This window comes from Chiloscyllium plagiosum, chromosome 30 (assembly GCF_004010195.1).
Source record: "Chiloscyllium plagiosum isolate BGI_BamShark_2017 chromosome 30, ASM401019v2, whole genome shotgun sequence".
Taxonomy (NCBI): domain Eukaryota; kingdom Metazoa; phylum Chordata; class Chondrichthyes; order Orectolobiformes; family Hemiscylliidae; genus Chiloscyllium; species Chiloscyllium plagiosum.
Window position 1 is genome coordinate 22,311,650 of NC_057739.1, and position 20,017 is coordinate 22,331,666.

At 41.0% G+C, this 20,017-nt stretch overlaps 1 long non-coding RNA gene across 1 annotated transcript; it reads left to right on the plus strand.

Moving 5' to 3' along the window:
- The first annotated feature begins 2,159 nt into the window (after window positions 1-2,159).
- LOC122564657 lies at window positions 2,160-18,009 on the plus strand. The gene is made up of 3 exons (XR_006315956.1): window positions 2,160-2,385; window positions 10,078-10,252; window positions 17,789-18,009. It is a non-coding gene; the product is annotated as an uncharacterized LOC122564657 (long non-coding RNA).
- The last annotated feature ends 2,008 nt before the right edge of the window (window positions 18,010-20,017 follow it).

Genomic DNA, 20,017 nt, shown 5'->3' on the forward strand with positions numbered 1-20,017 from the left:
TGCTGTCACACCCCACACTGCCCCACTGCTGTCACACCCCACACTGCCCCACTGCTGTCACGCCCCACACTGCCCCACTGCTGTCACGCCCCACACTGCCCCACTGCTGTAATGCTCCGATTTGGTCACCTATTTCAATCCTTTAGGCCACCAACTGATGGCCGGATATCTGTGTCTGAGAGTCCCGGAACACAGAAGAAATGGAGGAAACCACAGAACGGAGGAATTGAGTGTGTAAGAAGCAATAAAAAGCACAGATGGAGCACCCTACTCCTCCACCATCTTACTGGAATGGACCATGGATAAAATTGCCTATTAGCTGTAGAGGATTCCACTAGACCATTTGGTACAGTTCACAGACGGAAACTCTCCATTAAAATCCCTGCCGTTGATACCAAGCTGATGTTTGGTCAAATTCAACTATTAATTTTTTTTAACATCTCACAATCTTGCTTTCAAAGTCCAAGTTTGAACTGACCTTGCCACAACTGTTTTCACTAACTTATCTTTTGTTTTGACTTTTAATCTTGATGGTGAATGTTCTGACAACCTTGACTCCTGCTTTGATCTCTCAGAAATGAAGTAACCTCAAAGTACAGGCTCGCTAAAGAAGGGAACCCTGCTGATCATTGTTATTACAGTGGTATTGTTCTGTTAGCTTTGAAGCTAAACCAATTCAGACCTTTAGATCACAGACAGATTCATGATCCTGCTGCGACACACTGTGTCGTAGGGAATGAGGGTACATCAAGCTGCATCCCTGTGAGGAAGAGATTATGTTTCTACCCTGATATGAACAATAATAACTTGCTGAGCTTCCCGGAATGAGAATAAATTGATGTAATATTGGTATAACAGAAGAGATAATATCAGAACTTAATTTGCTAATGTTGCAGAAATGCTTTATTATTTTTATCACAAAAGCGATCTGCCATGGGAATAGGTGAGAAAAAGACATTTGTTTTTCTTGGATAATACCCTGTACTGAGCAAAAAGCTGAAGGCCTGTATTAACCCTGATCACCTGATGAGGGTGAGGGAATTTCCAAAGAGTATCATCCTCTGCCTGACCCTTCACTTCATTTCAAAGGCTTGTCTGGTTTCACTTGGATTTTTTTCTACAAGGGAGTCAGTACCGCAGCGTATGACAGATCATGCTTTAAACCCTTAGACTATTATATCATGACACAGGAGTCACAAGCAGTACAATTTCTAAAGGTTTCATACTTGATGAAGTCAGACAAACAAAAAAAAACAAGCATTAATGCATAATAAGCCCTGGCACATGTGTACTTCCTGAAGCTTTTGGCTAAAATGGTTCAGAGATCAAATTCATTTAGGAGGTGGAATTTGAACAAACAATGTTTGGAGCCATAGGTTGGCAGATTTGTCAATTCAAATCTCTACCTCCAGTTTTGTGCATTCCAGTCTTATTTAATTCAGGTCTCCTGGACCTGCTGACTCACATGGAAATATTGTTCTAGCTAACCTTCTGTCCTTTTACCCAAGTGGCCATTTCTTGAAGGGGAATGTCATTGACTGGCTTTTGACCGTAGTGGGTAGAAGTGAGGTGGGGTTTGAAACCCTGGAGAAAAGGAGCCACATCAAACCTCCACATTTCACTCAAACACTTTGGGAGAGGCAAGTTATCAGGTTCAATGCGCTAATTGCTCGATTAGAGTAAAATTGACATGTGTTTTGCAATTGAAATTTGGTTCCCGTGTCTCCCAAGCTTCCTGGATCTCACCAGTAAGAACAAAAGTGCCATACAGCAGGTGTTGAAAGGAAGACATGCCGGTGAAAAATGCCAAGAGGTGGTCAGTATTTTGCAACTGTTATTTAACTTGCCTGTGTGAAAGGATTTGTTCACAGAGCTTATGTTGTGGAAGCTCAGAAGATCTGATCTACTATATCAGCATAGTGTGCTGTTTTAGGCTCTATTTGAACCTCAGATGAGGACTAAGATGTAGGAGTAGCAAGACCTGCACCAGAGCAGACCTGCAGTTCTAGAGGAGACAGTGGATCAATAGGGGGTGCAATTCATGGGAGGCCATAGGGTTTACAGACAGAAGGTAGGTCTCCTCAATGCAGTAGCACACCAGTGTGATTTGCAGCCTGCTGAAACAAGAACTGCTGTCCATTTGGCTTAGTTCATGAAAAGCTGTCAAAGTCACCACAGCTCTTTGCAGGGTTTTTCTGTAGACATTTGCAGCACATTTCTGAAACAAAAACAGAAATTGCTGGTGAAACTGAGGTCTAGCTGTATCTGCATGAACAAAAGCAGAATTAACATTTCAAGTCCAGTGACTCTTCATCAGAACTATTCACTCTTCCTGATCTCTTTACACCAGAAAGCAGTCACCAGCTAGCAGGATGGAGACACAAGGTATGTGCTGACAATCTCACTCTTGCGCAGTGGGTTGGCAATCCTAAATCATCCAGGAATATGCAGATCAGCTGAGTTAGCCTTGGGAAATGCAGGATTACAGGAATAGAGAGGGGCAGTTGGTATGGTGTGATGTTCTTTGGATGGTCGATGCTGACTTGATAGGCTGAATGGCCTCTTCCTGCATTGTCAGGATTCTATGATTCGGTGTTATAGTTGAACCCAACCTTTTTTTTAGCTAGCACTCACATTCATGAACTTATTTTCTTTCTCAAGCATGCTCACTCATTTCTGGAATAATGCACAATAAGATTACAGTGTTCCAATTCTTCCAAAGTCTATATATTTATACTTTATATTTTTCAAAGTTGAACTGTATCTGCCCAATCTCTGATCCTTTCCCAACATACAAGTCAATGTCCCACAATGCTGATTCACAGGTAACACTCACTCACTCACTCACTCACCCCAGTCTTGGGATGTTTGGAGATGAATATCACTGGGGAGATGTTTGGATGGCTGTAAAGGTGACAAGGTTGAAACTTTATTGCTGGAACAGCACAGCAGGTCAGGCAGCATCCAGGGAACAGGAGATTCGACGTTTCGGGCACAGGCCCTTCTTCAGGAATGATTCCTGAAGAAGGGCCTGTGCCCGAAACGTCGAATCTCCTGTTCCCTGGATGCTGCCTGACCTGCTGTGCTGTTCCAGCAATAAAGTTTCAACTTTGATCTCCAGCATTTGCAGACCTCACTTTCTCCTGTAAAGGTGACAAGACCCACTTCTTTCAGCTCTGACTAATGGGATGGCAGGACTAATGGGGGTGCATCGTGGCTCAGTGGTTAGCACTGCTGCCTCATAGTGCCAGGGACCTGTGTTCGATTTGAACCTTGGATGACTGTCTGTGTGGAGTTTGTATGTTCTCCCTGTGTCTGTGTGGGTTTTCTCCCACAGTTGAAAGATGTGCAGGTGAAGTGGATTGGCCATACTAAATTGTCCAGGGATATGCAGATCAGGAGGGTTAGCCTCAGGAAATGCAGGGTTACAGGAACAGAGAAGGGCAGTTGGGTATGGTGTGATGTTCTTCGGAGGGTCGATGCTGACTTGGTAGGCTGAATGGCCTCGTTCTGCACTGTCGGGATTCTATGATTCGGTGTTATAATTGAACCCAACCTTTCCCTTAGCTGGCACTCACATTCATGACCTTTTTGCATGAATTGCCAGATCGCGATCAGGTGAGGAACATTTGGCTGGTTTTGCTCATCACTTGGTGAGGAACTCCGTTGGTCATCTGGGCATCCAAACCCATAAATAATACCATGAAGCTGTGTCCATAGTAAATCCTAACTGCATTTTACACGTGTGAAAATGTGGAAGAGAACAGCAAAGATATCACCTAAGTTTGATGTCTTCCACTTGTATTGTCTGGATAAAATCCTGCCCACCACTGAGTGAGGCAATGTCACCAATAGAAAAATGCAACTGATGGTGATGACAAAGAGAAACTGAGATTAGCAAGACATATATTTCACTTCTTCAATGTATGTCCCACCACTATAGAGTAGGTACCACCACATGGAAGAAGAGACAGAACTTGCCAAATAAAAACTAGAAAAGTACATTTAAGGAGGATTTACAAGAGCAGAGTAACATCTGGGCTGCAGTGAAAGACATTGCCATGGGTTGGGACCAGTGGTGGAGCCTTGTTGCCCATTGTCTCACATGGGACCAGCCAAAGTAAAGAGTCTGATCCCTGATGAAGGGCTTTTGCCCAAAACGTCAATTCTCCTGCTCCTCGGATGCTGCCTGACCTGCTGTGCTTTTCCAGTGCCACACCCTCGACCCTGTCTCCAGCACCTGCAGTCCTCACTTTCTCCTACCAGTCAAAGTAAATCTAGACGAATAGGATAAAACCCCTATCCCACTCTGAGTACGATCAATTAAATTGGTTCAGATCAGGGAGGGAGTCTGACCCTTCTGATTTTGAGGAAACGATCCTTCAAAATCTTTGAATCAAATAGATGCAACTATATATCTCTTGTAATTACTGATTGGAAAATATGTACATTAATTAACTTGAGCATATCACTCAATCAAGCAAAAAAATCAGGGAAATTATAAACATGTTCATCTCATTGCTATCAGATTTGAAAATAATTAGTGATTCATGATATCAGAGATGTGTTCCTCTTCATCTTAGCTATCGTCATGTGTAAACTATAGCTATTGTCAACATTCTCTGAAAGTTGTCAATGACGTACAAATCGTATCTGGAAACCTTGATTGAGATATATTGTTAATGAGGGTAATGTGTGTTATTTTCTACCTCCTCAGCTTTTGGGATTATCTTAGTTCCTGTTCATGACTTACTGATGCAATGTTTTTTGTACATCTTTTAGAAATGTAAATCACATTGCATTTTGTCATTGATTGCAAGGTTCTGGACAATTCCACTGATTGTAAATTGGTTACACACATCACACAGCATATTTTCAAAGAGTTATTAATCACCACATTGTATTTGATTTATAACATTGGTTCACTATCTCTATGAATATCAACAAATCTGTCTAAAGTTTCGTTCATGTGAATGTTGCATACCTTGACTCTTGATGAGTTCTGTACTTTCTTTGGAATTAACATATAAATACAATAACTCGGTGTTATTCCCAATATCAAATTATCTTTGAGATATATAATCAGCAACATCAAAAATGACATTCAACAACACTTGATTGATTATGAAAAATGTACGATTTTCATCACCTTGCTCTGAGTCGATGCTTTATTTGTATTGAGTTATTGGAGAGTGAATTATTTATTTATGATAAACTTATTACCTTTTTTTCATTCATGGGGCTATTGTAATATTTGTTGGAAAATGAAATAACCCCCACAGTTTATTCTTCTAACTTCCAGCAATTTTTGAGTATTCACCAGTGCCTAAATCGGGTTGCTATGTCTGAATGTGTATTGATTTATAACAGTGACACTGAAACAACTTTGGATCAATACAACATCATAGTTGGTCAATATGTATTTGATTTCAAATAACTGATGCCCTCTTGTTACATTTCAGTTTTAGACTAGTCTAGCAAAGAACTGACACACTGAAATGCATCTATTCTGATGGTTTCAACTACTCTTCGGGTTCACAAATTCCATGTTCTTTCTACTCTTTTAGGTAAAGTTGGTATTCCCAATAACTGAAGTGAAAACCACTGATGGGCTAAGATATAAAATAATTTTAGAATTCTGTTAAAACTGATTACTCATTAGCAAGGAGCAGGTGAAAACAAGTCTCCAAGATAAAAGAAAACAAACTGTTTTGAAAACAATTAGATCAGAAAGGCTAGCTGTGAAATGCAAAGGAAAGACGAATCAATAACTTCTGTGATTTCTTTGTAGAAATGGATGATCTGCCTTCATTCGAGCCTGGACAGAAGGAAAGTACAAGATCTGCTTGAGTTAACGTGCTGTGTGGGCTGGGATTGAATTAAGAAATTCTCAAGAATTCACCTGGAGTATTGTGTGCAGTTTTGGTCTCCTTTATCTCAGGAAGGATGATTTGGATATGGCAGGAGTGTAGCATAGATTTACCAGACTGATTCTTGGAATGGCAAGACTGACATATGAAGAGAGACTGAACCCATTCGCAGTATATTCACTGGGGTTTAGAAGAATGACTGGGGGAGTTTTATAGAAACCTATACAATACTTACAAGACTAGACAGGCAAATGCAGGAAGGACTGGGTGGTGCATGAATTAGGTCACTGAGGATTGAGATGAGGAGAGCCTTACTCACCCAGAGAATGGTGAGGCTGTGGCATTCTCTGCCACAGAAAGTAGTTCCTGCTAAAACATTGAATGGTTTCAAGAAGAAGTTAAATATAATATGCAGGGCTAAAGGGATCAAAAGGTGTGGGGAGAAAACAGGAACAGGGCTCTGAGTTCGATGCTCAGCCATGATGCTATTGAATGATGGAGCAGCCTTGAAGGGTCAGCCCTGCTCCTGTTTCCTGTTTCTATGTTTATCTTTAAATGTTGGTCTCTGTTGAATCAGCTGGTTACTTCCAAGTTGGCATTGGAAGTGTTTGAGTTGGCTCTGAGCTCTGTATAGGTTATTTTGTCCTCCTGAATGTGACCACATGATCCCTGCTCATGTGGGTCAGGTCGGCATCAGATTGAATTGAGCCTGCAGGCTCTCTGGTAAAATAATTTGTCACAAAGCAGCTGCCTAAACTCATGAAGCAGCTGTATAATAGCTGCCAGAGGAGAAACCTGAAGAATCAAATCTTAGAAAGATTATAATTTATTTCCAAGCATTAGAAACCTGTCAAATGAACAAATGACCTGATAGTAACCAGTATCCCTGAACTAAACGAGATGTTCATAGCACTGGAGAAACATCAATAAACAATTCTCTTGTGTACATTCAGTGAGGCTGCTTGAAGGACATATTAGTTCAACCAACCCTGTTACCTAACTTCAAATATTTGCGTTATTAAGTATTTGGTGATGCATAGTTACCATATTTGGTCAAAGGACTCAAGCCAATTTCACGTTATGCAGAATATGAATCCACGATACAAAGTGAAAATGGCATTGGTCAATGCTGAACAACTATGTTTGATTTTTTTTCAACCTTTGACTGTCCTTTTTTTTCTCTTTACCCCCACACTACCGCCTAACTGCGGTAGTGCTTATTTTTCCCCCAGCACCCATATTGTGTGTGTGCAGGTGTGAGACACAGTGAGAGACACAAGGTGTACAAATCTTTATTCAGTTTCCACCACCAGGAAGAAAAGAAACACCCGAGTGGCCAGTGACAAACACTGCCGTTCACATCAAAGGGCAATGCTGCGTGATCAAACAGTGAAGGGGAGGGCAGGGACTAAATCAAAATAGAGTTGGAGGGGGAAATAATGCACTCCACTCCCAGCGGCGCCCACCTCTCCCTGAACAACTCCAGGGTGTTGGTGGACACCGCGTGCTCCTTCTCCAAGGACACCCGGGCTCTAACGTAACCGCAGAAGAGGGGCAGTCAGTCAGCCCTAACGACCCCCTCCACGGCCCGCTGCCTGGACCTGTTAATAGCCAGTTTGGCCAGGCCCAGGAGCAGACCCACGAGGAGGTCTGAGACCTGCCCTCCCCCCTCCGTACTGGGTGCCCAAAGATCAGGAGCATGGGACTGAAGTGCAACCAAAAACAGGGAAGGAGGTTTTTAAGAAAATCAAAAAGGGAGTGCAAACGCCCACACCCAATATACACGTGGTCCACGGACGCCACAGCGCCACAGAACGAGCAGTTGGGCTGGGAATCCGTGAACCACTGCAGTCTGCGGTTGCAGGGGACTGCTGCGTGCAGCACCCTCCACCCAGATCCCCGAGAGAAAGGGGGAGGACTCCCACGTAGAGAGAGCCCTCCACTGGGGATCTCCACCACCCGGTGGCAAATGGGCACGCCAAGGCGTGTCTGGGCGATGGATGAGGGAGAAGAGGTGGATGGTGTGCAGCAGCAGTCTATACAGGGCCCTTCTTTTTACATCCTTAAAAGGGACAAAACTAAAATTCCGGAGGCGGCTCAGGTTGTGGGGGACAGTTCCTGGGGGAAGTACGGGATCTTGAGGCCAATGTGAAATTCCATCTGGGCAGGGGTATGCGCAGACGGAGCAAACAAGTTTTTATGATGAACAAGTATTTATTGTGATTAAATTGCTAAAAACTTGTAGAAGCTCCAGACAATAACTATCTCAGATGACATGAGGGAATTGTGCGTGATGAAGCTTTACAATTATTTTGGGTTTTGAGAGTTTCTTTGAGACCTTTGTTCTACTGAACAATAGAATGGTTACCAAACAAACCAATAGAAAGAATCACTGGAATTGGAAAATTAACAGCAATTTTTGATTTGGCCTAGTTTGTTTTAATTTGATAAAGTGGTTGGGAAACAAGATCCCATTGGAAGGACCTTCAGTAAAATGCTCGCGTTTGTATTTTATTGTCCATTTCAAGAGCCTCATGCCTTCATTTCTGCACATTTCTAGCACACTCCTATTAATTGTTTAGGGATTGCTTTCTTGTAAGTTTAATGCAAAAGGGGTAGGGTGTGTATATTTGGCATATTTTTTGTCTTTCACTTCATTTGTTTTTTTTAATACCACTTTCTATAAAGTTTTATGACAAGAAACAGATGTGCATGGCATGCCTTTTAAATTGTCACTGGGGAAAGATATCTATTTCTCTACCACAGCAAATACAAAAAGCACCAAAAGAAAATCAAAAGGCTAAAAATATAAATCAACACTGAGAAACATAATCAATAATTTTCTTTCAAACTTAGCCAAGCATTCTACAGAAGAGCCAAGAATTGACTTCTTAAAATGTTAATGGTTTACTTTCTGAAAATCATTGCTGGTAAATCAGATTCCACTTGATCTAGTAACCATATGTGGTCATGTATTGTATTCTGTTCGCTGTAGCATCTTTAATGTTTAGCAGTAAAATGGTCGAAGCACTCATATATCATTCAATGATTTGTCAGATATATAATTATAACATAACATGGTGTGACGTTGGCTATAATGAGCATCTATGAAAGTTCACAATTGTCATTCACAGTTTTATTGCAATTTTATCCAAGTAAAGAACATGACAGACGAGGAATGTCCCTTATTATCACCAACGTTGTGGGTTCTGTACATATCCTTGGAGTTCCTAAAAGCACATGCACACATTTATGGAGAAATCATATGGTCATATAGCTGAAGACTTTAGCTCCCACGCAGGAGACAGCCACCAGTATCATACAGTGCAGGGAGATCATAATCTGATCATAATCAGATATAAGGCAGATTTTATACCAGTGTTACCAGTTCTGGAACTCAACACTCCAAGCTGAAGTCCTCTTTAATCTTGTGCTATTGAATAAATATTTACAACTGGAAACCTCTTCCTCCATAACCCTCAACAGCACCAGTGCTCCTTAAGAGATCATTAACATTTACAGATTATTTGCTTGTTGATTTCTTCTGGCTGTTGTTTTGATTGTAGAAGTGTTTGGTGCTTTCCCTAGCTGTTTAAAGTTGTAAACTCCACAGGGATTAACGTGGGAAGTGCTGAAGTTCTTTTGCTGACTTTAAGGCTTCTGCACAAACGAGTCATTCCCAGACATGGATACAGAGTTAGGTATTTCCTTTGGAATATGATGTGACTTTGTGAATGAACAGATATTACACTGAGCAAGGCAAGCTGCTAGAAGAGGGAGAAGATCTCAACAGTAGGCTACATCCACCCAGAGGTGTTCAATTGACATTTTCCCATCCTAGTTTCTGCAAGGAAAAAGGTGTGAGGGACCTTCACATTAATGAGGATGTCCTCACCGAAATCTGCCACCTTCTAATGGCACAACTGCAATCTGGAGCCTGGTATGGATGACAGTGGCTGTGAATATGACTGGAATGATGAGCTTTTATGTGCCTGACCCTTTCTCAATGGTGCTGCAATTATTTGCAATATCTGACCATTTGCTATCCATTGCTACATCACACAACACCAGGTTATAGTCCAACAGCTTTACGTGGAAGTACTAGCTTTCAGAGTGCTACTCCTTCATCACTGCTACATAATGGAAGTCATAAAGGCTCTCTAATTACCAAAAGTTAACTACATTCCATTTTCTCTACCTACGACAGGCAAAATCAGCATTCAACTTCGTCAGAACTTCAGACGTACCCATGGTGCAGGGTGCCATTGACTGCACACACGTAATTTTGTGGGCAATGCATATCACTGCTACCCTATTCCAGAATCAAAAGAAACTCCATTCGCTGATCTCCAGCCTGTGTGTGCCCACGGACAATGAAACATGTAAGTCAGGAATCCCAGCAGCATTCCTAACTGTCGATTGTACCCAGTTGCATTTGAGCTGCCGAGGGCAAATAAGAAAGTGGCAAATAGGTGATATGTGCCATCTGCTGACAACAGGGGCTGATGACTCTTGAGTATGCACTCTATACACATGAGTGCTGCGTTAATAATTCTAATGTCATACTGGCAAATGAGAACATCATTGTGTCATAAACTCTACAGTATGCAAGAAGTTTGAATTCTGTTAAAGGACTGAGGGAGTAAGGGTGAGGTGAACCATATGAACATCAGCTAAGAGTCCTGATAAATAAGGATTGTTGATAGGTCTAGGATGATATGTACAATCAGCCAAAAAAGGGGCTGGAGAAAGTTGGCATATTACTTGGGTTACATTGAATGTGTTTGAATTTATTGCACCTCATGATCCATGTGTCCATTCTTGGAAGTATCCTATTTTTTACCCAATTTCAGTAACTGTGCTTCGACTTGTCTTAGCTTTAGCATCAATGCTCTGTCAGTTTCTACTATATGTGAAGTGACTTTGTAGACTGTCAAAAAATGACCTCCTTCACCAAAATATTGACATTTTAAAACAATGTGCACGCCGTCAAGTATGGAATTACCTGCTCATAGAACTGTCAGACACTCCCATGTGTGATCCTGCTCTCCTTTTATCTACTGGTAAGATCATGAAGGCAAGTGATCATGATTAAATCTTTCAACAACCGATACGTTTGGAAATGTTGAACGATTAGAGAACAGAGATTTAAGCTAATTGTCATAAAGTCCAGAGAGTGACGTAAGGAGATTTTTCTTTAATGTGAAGCGAGTTGTTACGATCAGTAATTCACTAGATGAAAGGATAGCAGAAGCAGGTTCAATTATCCCTGCCTGAAGCATGAACCAGACGTAGCGGGTTTTGAGAAGATTTTGAGCTCAGGTTGAGGTTTTGGATGTAGGTTTGCTCGCTGAGCTTGGAGGTTCATTTCCAGACGTTTCGTTACCTTACTAGGTAACATCTTCAGTGGGCCTCATGCGAAGCAATGCTGAAAATTCCTGCTTTCTGTTTGTATGTTTGGGTTTCTTTGGGTTTGTGATGTTATTTCCTGTGGTGAAGTCACTTCCTGTTCCTTTTCTCAGGGGGTGGTAGATGGGGGTCTAACTCAATGTGTTTGTTGATAGAGTTCCGGTTGGAATGCTATGTTTCTAGGAATTCTCATGCATGTCTTTGTTTGGGTTGTCCTAGGATGCATGTATTGTCCCAGTCGAAGTGGTGTCCTTCCTCATCCGTATGTGAGGATACTAGTGAGAGTGGGTCATGTCTTTTTGTGGCTAGTTGGTGAGGAAGGACATACAGATGAGGAAGGACACCACTTTGACTGGGCCAACACACCCAGTTAGGCCCCATCTACCACTCCCTGAGAAAATGAACCGAAAGTGACTTCATCACAGGAAATAACATCACCACAGGAAATGACATCACCAACCCAAAGAAACCCAAACATATAAACAGAAAGAAGGAATTTTCAACATTGCTTCACATGAGGCCCACTGAAGATGTTACCTAGCAAGGTAACGAAACATCTGGAAACGAACCTCCAAGCTCAGCGAGCAAACCTACATCCATGAACCAGACTGAACACTATCTTTGTACATGACCCTAAGGTGAGTGACAAAGCAGCTGTGGAGAAAGGGCAGGCAAGTGAGGCTCATTGAATAGACTTTTCTCTGTCACAGAAAGCAGTTTGGGCCAAAACATTGAATGTTTTCAAGAAGGTGTTAGGTATAATTCTTAGGGATAAAGGGATTGAAGGGTGTGGGGCGAAAGCAGGAACAGGACATTGAGTTAGATGATCAGCCACAAAGATATTGAAAGGTGCAGCATGTTCAAAGGGCCGAACGGCCTACTCCTGCTCCTATTTTCTATGTTTCAAGGAATCAACACAAGTACGATGAGTCAAATGGTGTCCATCAGGGATGTATTATCTTATAAATCAACGACATTTCTAACTTATGTGAATACCTGCTTTGTCGCTCACCTTAGGGTCATGTACAAAGGTAGTGTTCAGTTGGGTTCATGAACAATGATGGGGCTAGAATTAGTGGGTAAGGCCCGGGATCTTATGGAAGTAGCTGGAGTCAATACTTAGATTTGTCCCAATATTTAATTGGACAAAATTTCTCCTCATCCAATCCTGGATATTGGACAAGCAGTGAGATCAAGGATACCTAATGGAAACACTCTGCACAATATGAATGAATAGAGAGACCAAGGAGCTCCATTTCGTTCACTGAAAATAGATGAATATGTTTTTTTAAATTTCCTAAGTATCATTTCATTTGGACCTAGAATTAGGTGGCAGGGTTTATACATATCTTTCAGCTATTACTGTTGCATATGAAATATGTTCTGGCTGTTCCCACCGTGCTAACAGAAGACATAAATCCTTCCCAAAATCTATTTCTAATCTGGCAACATATCATTGGCTATTGTAGCCTGCAGCCTGGTTGAAAGATTACATTACTGAGGGCATTATTCTATAGATATGAGTCAACTTGCAGTGTCAAGGCTATTCCAGAACAACAACAGTTGATATAAAGTCAGAAGTTTTGTCTGACATATTTTATCATAGATATTCCATTTTAGTGGACGTAGTATGAGAATTTGTAAACTTTCAGGATACGTCAGTGTGCTATTGACTGTTTAAAACTGTAATATCTGCAATTTTAGAAACAGGTACTGAAATAACACAATAGACTTGCAGCCAGCAAAAATAATTTGCTTTTCTATAGTGCCCCTAAATTTTTTGATAAGAGCGTTATCGAATAAAATTTGATACTAAGGGTTATTATTACATAAGGTTTTCTCAAAGATCTTAGATTTTAGGGATGGCTTAAAGAAAGAAAGAGAGTTTCAGAAAAGTGTTGAAAAATGTAGAGTTTGGACATTCAATGGCACAGCCATGAATGGAGATGTGACGGATATTAGTTAGGCACAGTAGCAAAAGTTGGAGAATGCCAGGTTTTCACAGCTGGACTAGAATGTGGCTGCTGGTTTAAGTTCTTGAACTGTTTCCTATTCAAGCTCTGCCAATTACAGCAATAATGCAAATAATGCAGCTTATTGGTTAATAATTATTAGTTAATCAGATCAAATAATACATCTCTTCAGTTGATTGCAACTGTCATAGGAATGACCATGCTCAATCAGTCTGTGCATACAAAACTCTGAACATAGTGTCTAACATTAGGTGTAATTCTGCAATGGGAGGGCACTTGCTCAACTATGGGAGAAAGTGAGGACTGCAAATGCTGGAGATCAGAGTTGAAATGTGTGGTGCTGGAAAAGTACAGCAGGTCAGACAACATCCGAGGAGCAGGAGAATCAACATTTTGAGCATGAGCTCTTCATCATGAATGTGGGGGTGACACAAAGAGGCTGAGAGATAAATGTAGGGTGGGGGGTATGTGAGCTGGGGGGATGGCAGCTGGGAATGCGATAGGTGGATGAAGGTAGGGGGTGATAATGATAGATCAGAGAGGAGGGTGGAGTGGATAGGTGGGAAGGAAGATGGACAGGTAGGACAGCTCAAGAGGGCAGTGCCGAGTTGGAAGGTTGGATCTGGAATAGGGTGGGGGAAAGGGGAGATGATGAAACTGGTGAAATCGTCATTGATCCCATGTGGTTAGACTAAGCAACCCCCACCACCCCTTGTCTGAATACTTTAACATCCACTCCCACTGCCAAACTCAAGCCACCCGATATCTGGAGGAAGAATGCCTCATCTTCCATCTTGGGACCCACCAGTTTTGTTATTTCCCTACCCCCACCCTATCCCAGATCCAACCCTCCAATTCTGCACTGCCCTCTTGACCTGTCCTACCCATCCATCTCCCTTCCCACCTATCTGCTCCATCCTGTCCTCTGAGCTATCACCTTCACCCCCACCTTCATCTACCAATTGCTCTCTCAGCTACCTTCCCCCTCCCCCTCGCCCCACCACCATCCCACCCCCTCCCATTTATCTCTCAGCCTCCTTGGGCCTCCCCAACATTCCTGATGAAGATCTTATGCTCAAAGCGTCGACTCTCCTGCTCCTCAGATGCTGCCTGATCTGCTGTGCTTTTCCAGCGCCACACTTTTTGACTTGCTCAACAATCCCCAGTGTGCTATGAAGTACATGGATAATCAATTTCGCATTATCAGTTTGGCTCACAATGCTATTCACTTATGTTTGCAAGCAAGCGGGACATCAGTGACTTAACCAACTTTGAATAGTAGCTGCACTAGCCAGTCAGACCTGAAAGTATCTGTTGTATAGTACTGGTCTGTAAGTTGGGCCGTCTGACTCACAGGACAGCTCTGTCCATTGTGTCTGCACGTCTGCCCACTATAATTTGTGAGTGATTCAATTTAAAAATAATCAGCAGCAAAACATTACTTTTAAACAAGGTATAGGTTGTTTATTATAAAAGATTGCAGTATGTTGCCTAAATAAAAGTAATAAAATTACTAACTAAATACATATAAGGATAAAGGACATTTAGAAAGGTGAAGCACTGTTCAGCTTGTCATACTATCATTGCTTAGTGTGAAGGATTGATTGTCTGGAGTGAATTAGCTACATTCAAAAGCTGCAATAGCCTCAATGGTTGAATAGTTAATGTTTGCCTTTGCAGGTGGGTTCAGTAGATGGGTGACTTCCAGGAATGACTGAAGCTCCCTTTTCAACACATGAATGACATTTGAAAACTGCCTGGATTCCTTTCAGCCTAACAGGGATGGTTTCTTGGCTTATTCTGCAGTTTCTGGTTGCAGAGAGAAAACGCCAGCTCTCACATGCTGTTTGCAGGTGGTTCAGCTGAGGCTGACGCCTAGAACTGTCGTTTGTGGATTCTCCAGAGCTCTCTGCACAAATTAGCTGCTTCCAGCCAGATGGTTATGCAGTTCAAAACTCAAAATGGTCTCCTATCCCAAACTGTCAAATCATGCTTCCATGTTAATTATTGAGTCAGGTCTGGAGCACCGTGCCATTCATTGTCATTTACTCCAGGGAATTAACTTTTTAATTGTCTCAACCATTAACTTGAAGGGCTCCCATTCCTCCAAAGCTGGCGACATAGGAAAAGTTAATTATAACTCTGGGAAAAAAAGTCAATGCTTTTCTTTTTATCCACTGTGGAAATGTTAATTGAATTTCAAATCTCTCTTATGATCTTCAAATTTCTCTTGTGATCCTCAAATGTCTCTTTTGTTCTTCAAATGTCTCTCGTGATTTTTCTTCGGATAAGGACGGTGTGGTTCCAATCACAGCTGAAGCTGCAATAGGCATTTTATGTGCTGCCAAAAATCCTTTTTCAGTTGACATTTCTCCAGGGCCCACATGGTCTAACGTGGGTGAGAAGAGCCACCTTCTGGTCTCATGAGAAGAGTCTCTTGTCATTAAGATTCTTATATCAAGGGAAAGGCTGGAGGCATTGGATATTGCAAAGGCTTTGGGTCCAACAATAGAACTGAAGGCTTGTGCTCAAGAACCTCCAAGCCAAACTATCCCAGTACAGCAATAGCATTGGCATCTACCTGATAAAGTGAAACATTGCCCAGGTACAACCTGCACACAAAAGGTAGAACAATCCCAACCTGGCCAATTACCACCCATGAGTCTACTCCTGATTAGATTAGATTCCCTACAATATGGAAACAGGCCCTTTGGCCCGACAAGACCACATTGACCCTCTGAAGAGTAACCCACCCAGAGCCATTTACCCCTGACTAATGCACCTAACACTATGGGCAATTTAGCATGGCCAATTTACCTAACCTGCACATCTTTGGACTGTGGGAGGAAACCCATGCAGACACGGAGAGAATGTGCAAATTACATGCAGACAGTAACCTCAGGCAGGGATCAGACCTGGGTCCCTGGCGCTGTGAGGTAACAGTGCCAACCATTGAGCCACTGTGCTGCCCCAATCATTGGTAGAAAGTATCATCAACAGTGCTATTAAGCAACAGTAACCTGCTCACTGGCAACTAGTTTGGGTTCTACCAGGGGCACCCAGCTCCTGACCTCATTATACCCTTGGGCAAAAGAGCTGAACTCCAGAGGTAAGGTGAGTGTGGCTGTCTTTGACTTCAATGCTGAAATTGAGTGAATGTGGCATCAAGGGTGCATTATTACAGAGACTGGCAGGAGACCTAGTTTTAGGTCAGACTCTTTCAGGATCTTTCATTACTCTCCCACAGTGGGCAGTGCTTATGGCACTCGATAAGTACTAGCCCTTTCAGACCTATTTGCAACATAAGTCAATTTACCTGAGAGCTTTGATCCAAAACTCCTTTGCAAGTATTTTGTAGATAGAGATTCCATACATTCTTGATCACATGGATGCTGACATATATCCAAGGACTGTGTTCCAATCCATTAATACGAAATGCATTGAAGGAAAATTTATAATCTGTGCGATGTTAATTGAAGCAGTGTGAGACTGCATACTTCAAGGGACCTTTGCTGATGTTTCCTGAAAGTCCTGAAGCCACTCTTACACAAATGCTTAAAGTCAGGCAGCAATCAAGTTATTTCACCATCCAGCAGTATGCCTCTTGTTGACAATGATGATTGGCAACAAAACAGAGAAACACGCTCATCACCAATCCTAACCCTATCAGTTCAAGATGTCAACATGACATAAGAATTTGAAAAAAATGAATTGTTTGACAAAGATGAAATTTTCATCAGCATCCTATTCCTATTTCATACCAAATCATCCTTTTGTAAAGAAAGCATTAAATGCTTTGGTTTAATGTAAATACCACAATGGAGAGAGAGGCCGATGCCTGGCATAAGATTACAAAGTCAACTAAAATGAACAAATCTATTTATGGAGAACCAAATATGAATGTGATAGACCACAACTGATTCTGGGTCCAGAAATCAAATAACTTATACAGGTCTCATCAAGCTGGGAAATTTATATTTAAAGGCTTTAGGGAGGCACTGAACCTTCATTAGTGAACGTATAATTACAGAACTCCTTTGTAAATATTATTGAGGATTTTCCACTGGTCAATGAATTTTATGCTCTTATAATGAGTCTCATTGAAGTTAGTGTTGATTTGTTTTAGTGTTCACAGTAACACTGATGATTTGAAACACAAGAAATTAGTTAAATTTAATTTGAAGTTAGAACTTCATAAATTATGTATTTGAAAATGCTAATTGGTTCCATCAAAACCTAAGCTTACATTACTTTAATATTTTAGACAAAGTTTAAGATGATTCATTGTGCTGGGCATTTGGTCTCAATATTAACTTGAGGTAAGATTTTTGTGGTCGCGGACATATGTATTTTATTCTAACAGATCATCCTCTGATTTTGTCATTGTGAATCATGAGAATAACTAATTGGAAGCATTGCATCTGAAACCAAAGGATCTTTGGTGGAAGTGAAAAATAATAAAACACGTTGTTACAATGAAACTTTCCATTATTTTCAAACCACTTTTCCTAACAAAATGCTTTTGATTTAAAATAGGGTTCTTTGTTCCACCGAAATTCCTTTTCCGAGGGTGGATGAGAGAATGTCAACTTTGAGACAATTACAGAACTGTTCTTTAAAGTGTTTCCAGAATATGAGCATAAAATATTGTGGTAAACTCATGAGGGCTGGCTATTTTCCTCTGACAAAAAACATTGTTCTGTATCTAAAAGCGTGAAACAATTCTTAGCTGTCATTTTTTATTAAACATGTGCTTATTAAAGGATTCATAAAAGCATTTTTTTTGTTATTAATCAACCCATTCAGGGATGTTATTACATACCACTTGGTGTAGGTGGTTCTTGAATACAGTCCCACTGGCTCTGTAGGTAGGAACATTACCACTAGGACATAATGCTTAAGGTAATGACAAAGACATGAAACTGGAAAAAGTTTAGAGAACTAATGTAATGTTTTGCATTTGTGGTTGTAGGAAAAATGCCACATAAATTGTATAATAAGCACTTTCAGGATTTGTTGCAGGAATGAGGAGTATATTGCCTTAAATATGTTCTCAAAATGGAGTCTTAGTTTAATTGAAAAATGCCTGCAGAATGGAGTCAGTATTTGAACTGAATTCTGGGAAGTGGCTAAGAATCAAAAGTGCAAATAACATGAGATCCTTAGATAATTGTGAAACATAAAGCTTCTACTCCAAAAGTTTTAAGAGCTGGTTATTATAAACAAGATGCTCCTTCTGAGTTTTGGAAGGCTCATACCACTTTCAATGATGCATAAATGTCACATCCTCTTGATGTCTTGATGAACAGGCAGGGTGGATTGTAAAACACATTTAAAATGCGATCATTCCAATACAAGTCTCCGTTGCCTGTAGCCATCTCTATGAACCAAAATTTATTGAAGGTGCCTGTTGGAGAAAACAATGAATTATTCTGATGCACATCTCACTCAGATTGGTCAATGGAATGTAAAGAGTTTCTGTTTGCCAAACAATGTTAACTTTGCTATTAATAGACTTTTTTGGACAGCATCGATAGATGCAATAATGCTTAAAATAGCAAGGCAATCAAATAAATCCACTAAAAAAAAGCAAACTGAGCAGGGGAGTAGCTTTCTTGAGGGATGAATTGAAATGAAAGAGATTTTGCAAAAGTCACGTTGAACCATGGTTAAACCACACTGAGACTACTGTGCATATTTCTAGTCTCTGTTTTGTAAAGAAAAGTCATGGAGGCACTGGGGGAAATCGAGAATACCTATCATGAAAGGCTGAACAGGATGGGGCTCTTTTTCCTCTTCCTAAAGAGTAGCCTGAAAGATGTCTGTCTAAAATTTAATCTCGGTATTTAAAATTACCAAGATACTAAGCAAGCCATTTGTGAAGGAAACCAAAGTAGGAGTCATAAGTACATCACAGTTACCAATAAATCCATTCAGGAGAATCACCTTCACACAAACATAGAACAATACAGTACAGGAACAGGCCCTCCAGCCCACTATGCCTGTGCCAACCATGATGCCATTCTGAACTAATCCCATCTATCTGCACATGGTCCATATGCCTCTATTCCCTGCCTGTTCAAATGTCTGTCTAAATGCCTCTTAAATGTTGCTAATGTATCTGCAACTGTCACCCAATGCATTAAAAAACTTGCTCCTTTAAACTTTCCACTCTCACCTTAAACCTAGCCCTCCTATTATTTGACATTTCCATTTTGGGAAAAAAGATTCCAGAATCCACCCTATCCATGCCTTTCATAATTTTATATACTTCTATCAGGTTGCCCCTCAGCCTTTGATGCTCTCATGAAAATAAGTTTATCCAACCTCTCCTCATATCTAATACACTCCAAACCAGGCAACATCCTGGTAAACCTCTTTTGTACCCCTTTCAAAGCCTCCACACTCTTACTATAGTGTGGTATTCAGAAACCTACCCAATACTCCACATATAGTCTTTCTACATGTTTATACAGTTAGGATGTTATAGAGATAAATGTGGAATGAGCTACTGTGACAAAAGATCAGGCAAAAACCACTCATGGGACAATTGAAGAAGTGTGTGAGTAGGATGGAATTGAAGGATACATTTATAGGGTTGGACAAAGAGAGATAGATGTCAGCTCATTTGGGGCCTAATCAGCTACTTGGATGAATTGGCGAAAATAATCTGTATCTGTGCTGTAAAAGCTGCAAATTACCTCTTAATCTGGCACATGATGTATTTTTTGCAACTGCAAAAGCAAAATGATGTGACTTGTGCAG